The sequence below is a fragment of the Limulus polyphemus genome, unplaced genomic scaffold (assembly GCF_000517525.1).
Source record: "Limulus polyphemus unplaced genomic scaffold, Limulus_polyphemus-2.1.2 Scaffold587, whole genome shotgun sequence".
Classification (NCBI taxonomy): Eukaryota; Metazoa; Arthropoda; class Merostomata; order Xiphosura; family Limulidae; genus Limulus; species Limulus polyphemus.
In genome coordinates, this window is record NW_013666197.1 from 451,721 (window position 1) to 458,871 (window position 7,151).

A 7,151-nucleotide genomic window follows, 5' to 3' on the forward strand; every position below is an offset into this window, starting at 1 on the left:
TGACTGCAGTTCAATTACTCACTATCTACACACACATTATTACATTATTCCATTACGTTGTCACCCTCTTTTATATACCATACTACCCTATATCTAGTAAATACCTGAGCATTCGCCAAGGTACAGGATAGTTCTAGAAAATAGGTGGCGCCACACCAGTCACGTGACCTCGATGACGCAACAATATATATACTAGCATGTTTATACAGATGAACACCTACCAGCTAAATAAATTAAACGATCCAAGCGAAATTTTTAATTCAAACATCCACAGCCACAAAGTACGCCAAATGTACAGCAGTTAAACCAATCTAAACACATTTTTCTGAGTCGGAATAAATAAAACTATCATAGGCACCCAGAAATGTTGGGCTTAAAAATAATGCTATTAATGAGAGTGAGCCGCCTCTTCCACTATTTTGAGCGGTAACACACGAACCATACGTTCAATGTAAAGGTACGCGTGCTACAAGGTGGGATTAAATGCCACTTCATATATATTGCTACTGACCACCTCGCTCAGCCGAGCCCTCATTGTGTGTGTAAAATAAAAGCCAGCCCTGTGAAATATGTTTCTAATCATCTATTATATATGATATACACTGCCATAGTATCTAATTTTGACTGCGACATCTGATTCAATCTCGGAGCTGGTATCCTTCAACGGCTGCGAGCCAGAAATCAACAGGTAACAGTCGTCATCGTTTCGTTTTGTGAATGTGGACTGTGTTGTACAAGCGACCGAGCAACCATTGGTTTGGAAGTAGTTGCACATTCCGATGACGCCACTTCGACTCTATTGCAGCCAATATGAAAAAGCCTGCTGTCGGTGCTGTGATAAGCCGACTTGCATTCTTCTGATGGAACATCTTAATGTTTCTTTTGAGATCTAGCCAGGGTTCCCGAATAATTTTAAGCACTTTAAACTACAAATCACTTCAGAGTGACAACTGAGACCAAATTACGTGAGATTAAACGTGAAGCGTAAGCTGAATAACTATTTATTCGTATTTTTAGATCACACACGTGGTCATCAAAGTATGCATGTCGATAAACTGGAAGTTGAGAGGTGGTTAACATTATTCTATAGCAGTGATTTTACCTTGTCTTAACTAAAGTTTACACATTCCAGTTATCAATATATATCAGTTGATATTGTACACTTAGAATACTATAAACATTCTTTTAATCAGAATCTGGATCAGTCTTAACAATTAATCTTTCTAAAATTTCTCTAAATTCTTGATCAAACTTATTTTCGAAAAAAAAACATAGCCTAACTACAAAACAAGACGCCTATCGGTAAGATTTGTAATACAACTGCAAAATTACCAAATTCAACAAATACTTGCATTAATAATAAAACATTATTTTAAACGCTACAATAAATTAACCAAATAAAAGTATGAAACGCTATTGTGTAATAATACATTCCTGAAAACGATACTGATCAACCAGACACGTCACAATCAGAGATTAACGGAATATTTATATGAATACAGTTACTATTTCATACATCATAGTATATTTTACATTGACGAACAGATCAAGATCGATTAGAAATAATGCAAACCAAAGCAAAAAATAAGACACTTTACTTCCAGATAATTGCCACACTTCGAGAAGTTTTTCGTACAAAGTTTTTTATTATTATTATTCCTTACAGATGACAGCTCATCTCAAGGACATTTACTATAGTGTTTGAGAAAAACACCAGCTTCAGTAACTATAATGATTAACTCTCCTATTTTTGGGTAACATTCTTAGGTTTCTTGGTACAACCGCTTGTATTCGCGACTGACAGAGCGTGTAGCCAGAGACGCATTCTCCTTCCTCCCTATTGATGCCATATGATTACAAAAATTCCACTGAAAAATACAAAAACCCTGTTAGTGGGCCTCACTCACCACGACTAGGTTTCAGGTTCCAGGATACCTCTAGCTTAACAACTGTTGTAGGGGTCGACAGCACCAGACACTCCCTGGCGGTGATAATAACATTCACGATATGATGGTGTTTTAGTTGCTTACATTCGTTTATACAGACACTAAAAAAAAACTATAAACTTTCTTTTACTATAAATATTAACTGTATATGCATTTTGTAAGAGTCAGTTCGGTTGTTTAAGGTTATTTTAAAACTTATCGGTTCACGACCTATATTCATTCATTAGATAGTTTCCTGAACAATACGAGATTCATTCCACCAATCCGAACACACAGAAGCAGTTTCTAAACATAAAAGAAAGAAACTGGACTATTTGGGTCAAAATGTTTGATAGACATTTATGCATGTTTCTATCTGGTGTTTAAGAATAGAGAATTTCAGTACCAATAATAAAGAGATATATACATATATATATTCAATTACTATTTCTCAGTCCCCGTCTGTGGGTACAGTAGAAAATTTCACTAAAGTCTAGATACCGAGACATTACATAAGTTTCTTTGCAATGGCTTCACTAAAGTCTGGATGCCCAAACACCATAGAGGCTCCTTTACAGTGACTTCACTAAACATAAGCTTCTTTACACTGACTTCACTAAAGTTTATATGCCCAGCCATTATACACAAGCTTCTTTACACTAATTTCACTTAATTTTAAATACCCAGCCACTAAAGAGGCTTCTTTACAATTACTTCAGTACAGTTTAGAAGCCCAGAAATTACAAAAACTTCTTTAAGAGACCTCACTAAAGTCAAAAAGCCCAGACAATACACAAGTTTTTTTTACAGTGACCTCAGAAGACAAGCATGATATAATTTCGGTCAATCCAATGCATATATTATCACATTACCCCGAGAAAAACCTATAACATTAAGCTGACACTATCATCCTATTACTTTACCTCCATAATTGAATATCCAGATATACTGAGCGCGTTATTTGACTACAAGAATCTAACAATGTTCGAAACCATTCTAAGAAACGTCTCAAATGTTACCAGTACAACAACTTTTTTCTTTTTCCTCAATAAAAAGGCTAAATTTTATAACAGCTGGCCTTAACAAGCTGAGAGAAGAATGAATCACTTGTCATACTTCAGCGAACAAAATACCCAGGGCAAATAAATACAATGGCTGGAATATTGCATAACAACGAAGTTATAAAAAATAACCTGACATCCTAGTGTTACAATAAACAATACTATCTTAAAAGCACAAGCCTTCTACTTCTTCGTATATCAACAGATTCCTAAAATGAAATACAATTATTACTTATACTTCCATATCAAACCACTATTTAAAAGCCATAAACTTATTCTCCACATGAAAATAATTCTTGGCGGCAAAAAAATAATAATAATTCAGCTATTCACTTATCAATGGAATTTTTTAAATCACTAAAATATTGTTCACACTTTTATATAAATAGATTTTGCAATATCAATCGAGTGTTTACTCATTTTCAGTGAGACAGCAGTAAGATTACGGATCTAGAACGCTAAAATCCGAGGTTCAATTCCCCGCTGTGGACATAGTGCAGATAGCTCATTGTGTAGCTTTGCACAACGAAAGCAACAACCTTACGTAACAAATACATTTCTTAAAAGTATTAAATTATTACTATTCAAAACCTCAACATTCGTTTTTTTAATCCTTTTTAGTGAGTGTATCTTTATTTGCATTATTTTAGTAGCTTTGTTAGTTTGTTTGTTTTGAATTTCGCGCAAAGCTACACGAGGGCTATCTGCGCTAGCCGTCCCTAACTTAGCAGTGAAAGACTAGAGCGAAGGCAGCTAGTCATCACCGCCCACCGCCAACTCTTGGTCTACTCGTTTACGAATAGTGGGATTAACCGTTACCTTATAACGCCCCCACAGCTGAAAAGACGAGCATGTTTGGTGGGACGGAGATTCGAACCCGTGACCCTCACATTGCGAGCCGAGCGCCCTAACCACCTGTCCATACCGGGCCCTTTTAGTAGCTAAAAATATACAATTGTTGGCTAATACAAAATCTCAGTAAAAACGATTGGGCTCAAGCTTAGATCAGACTATTCAATACGCTACACTCAAAGGAACTTCTGACAACCACAAAATAAAACGAACAGTAATTAAATTCATTCTATTAGCTCGTACATTATATATACATAATGCTCATAACTTAAATGAAAACACCCAATTTTTAATAAAAAATAATTCTCTTTGTCCAACTTACCATTTTTATGTACCCTATAATATCAATTACAAAAACTATCATTCCTTGATTAATTTAAATAACAGAATATAAAAGTCTTCCTCGTTTTCCTTGTATGTTTCACTCGGTTGAAATAAATCTTTTTTAGTTAAAAACACAGATATTCAAACTTACTGAATTAGAACAAGTCTTATTCAAGGAATTGAGTAAAAGCAAACGTTTATTTTTTGCTCTTTAGTTAAAATAGAAAAATAAAATCTCAACTGTGAATGAGACCTACATATAGTAGCAACATAATCAGGCCATATGAAAACCACTAGGTATTTTGGGAATGCGTATTTCAGTATTATATACTCCCAAACTTTTGAACGATTAAAATATATAGTGATGCAAAGTTGAATTTATTTTCTTAATTGATATTGTTGTTTTTATTTTTGTCAAAGTTTGTTTGTTGCTATACACAAAACTACGCAATAGACTACCTGTACTTTGCCCACTACGGTGATGGAAGCCCAATTTTCAGAGTTATAAGCCCTTGCTTAGTCATCAGGAAGCTTTTGCAAATTTCTGTTGGTTAAAAACAGTTTTGTGAAACCTCTACAGAGAAGCAATATCAATAAGGAGAAAGAGGCAAATTAATATTTTATATATGATTCAATTTTTCTATCTTGCTAAAATGCCTGAATAAACATTACAGGTACATATTTTATTAGCACAAATTGTACAAAGGACTGAGTACCTTATATTAACCTTGAACACGCGAATCAAGTCACGTGAACCACAGCCGATATAAAGTCGCTGTGGAACAGAATGTCTCAGAACTACATTTTGATGTCGATTTGCGTTTGTTAGGTAGTGTATGATACAACGAAAATTGTTGTTTTTTGGAAGGTGGTATAATAGTTGTTTACCGGCGCAAAATATTCACACATTCAGATCATACAAATGTGTTAAGATCAGAGACTTGGACTTTCCAAGACAAGTACTTCTCTTGTACTTAATGGCAATGGAAAAGAAAATAATATGGGTCAGCTTGGGAGCTCAAGACCATCCCAAAAGAGACATGCAACAAGTCATTCCCCACTTATGGTAAGCAAAGTACAGCGTCTTGTATCATATGAAAATCTACGAACACAAAGATCAGTGGCAAAAACTGTCCATGTGCCCAAGGCAACAGCACACAACATAAACAAGTAGGATCTTTGTCAAAAAAAGCGATATAAGTCATGTGTATGTTGCTTTCATGACATATCTATTCAACCGTCGCAGGAGCTGGTTAATGAACGGGTATTCATGCTATTCCAAAAGAAGACATACCAATAAAATCGCCTATGGATTTCTGTGCAACAACACTGTTGAAAAGGTGGCTTGCAAAAAGACGTCCTAATAGGGTTGATGGATCATGGAAAGCACGCAAGGAAGTTTATACTTTGAACATAATAGCCTTACGGCGGAACCTCTGCAATGTAAACGGTCGTCGGATATAGAATGACCGGACGCGGTGGCATGGACTGTAATGACATGGCGAAATTCCAAAATAATTTTAATATAAGGTTATCAACCTCTTTATGTCTAATAATATAGTTTCAGCTTAGCAGAAAATAGCGATAGAATTGGTCTAGTATAATACAGTATGGAGATGTTTAAAGTTAGCTTCATTTTGCATGAACTTTAACTTGCACATACATACATGTTTTCCAGACAGCCTTAAAAACCTCACATTCAGTTCATCCCCCGGAATTCAGCATTATATAAGCGTATTTTTACTCGCTCGTTAAAGAGTGTGTGTGTATATATACCGGTATATCTTAATTTACAAAGTGATTCAAGATTACGTAACACGCCTGATGTTAATCATGTAATAAAATAATAGCAACCGAGATAAAACAAAACTTAAATTTTGCTTCATAATATTTCGTTAACCGCGTATGTTCACCTTGGGTATTACAAACAGTACACACAGTGGGTCCAAGTGTTGTTCAGTCACCATCATTCTAGATCCTTCTCGATAACACTTGAACGATGAAACATTTATAACCAACCAATTCTGATGGCACTGGTAGTGGAAAAATCATACTTTTCTTTTTTTTTAAATCGGTATCTTTACAACACAAACTTAAAAAAAAATACGTTAACTTAGTTGCCACTTTGCACACAAGATGGCAACATAAAAGCCGGGAAGTACTAAATTTGACAACGTTTAAATACTACAGCTGAAATCATTTGCATTCAATCTTACATTTCTTAATATTATATATTTATTGCGATTTGCTCGGATTTGATAATGGATTTAAAAAATATTATATAATAAATGCTAAATGAAATACCTTAAACTATACTTATCTTACCTGCAACTACTGTCAATTTTTAAGAACTTTATAATATATCTATCTATATATATATAATTATTGCAGAAGTTACGACAACCCCGTCTTTGAAGAAAAGGCTTAGAGCTCGGTCATACAAGTCCATGTACTAACACCATACGATAATTTTACGTTCTTGACATTACAGTGGTTTTTATTCAGTATTTACGAAGTTAGTCAGACTAGATATCTTTAATGATTGATATTTTTGGCACGTGTATAAATAAGCTATTTTGTAAACATCTATTTCCCAGTAGAATTCTCAAGTGTTTAGTTCTGTATTTAAAAAATTAGCTTCGCAGTGGAGCAGAATTCCTTTCTCAACTTTTAACTGAAACCAATTCATGAAAGATTCTTTTCATTCGAACCACACGCAAAGAACAGTAATCCGAATAAACAGTCCACTTGCAATTAAGTATTTTGATGTTTTTCCTGGAACACTGTTTGTCGTTAAGTTTTTAGGGTTACAAACAAGCTCTAGTTTCTACGTGCGAGTTCTATTTCAAGACATATGATTGGTCATTCATTATCTAACTGAAGTTTTTTATATGCAAGTATATACTACTGATATTCAGTCTGTATATTAAAACGCCTCTGAACAAAACGCCTCCTTATCCAAAGTCGAATGCCCTCCTTAAGGAGATTT

The 7,151-nt window shown here is 34.6% G+C and overlaps 1 protein-coding gene across 4 annotated transcripts in view; it reads right to left on the bottom strand.

Annotated features, from left to right (window-relative positions):
• The window catches only part of LOC106459288 (cytokine receptor-like), a 108,990-nt gene that overhangs the window by 63,539 nt on the left and 38,300 nt on the right, over window positions 1-7,151 (bottom strand). Inside the window, exon 1 of one of the 4 annotated variants that reach the window (XM_022385742.1) lies at window positions 1,908-2,016. The exons of the other annotated variants lie outside the window; for them this stretch is intronic. The gene's annotated coding sequence lies outside the window, so the exon portion shown is untranslated. Of the gene's footprint in view, window positions 1-1,907; window positions 2,017-7,151 lie in introns of those variants that run through there. 4 annotated transcript variants of the gene reach the window in all.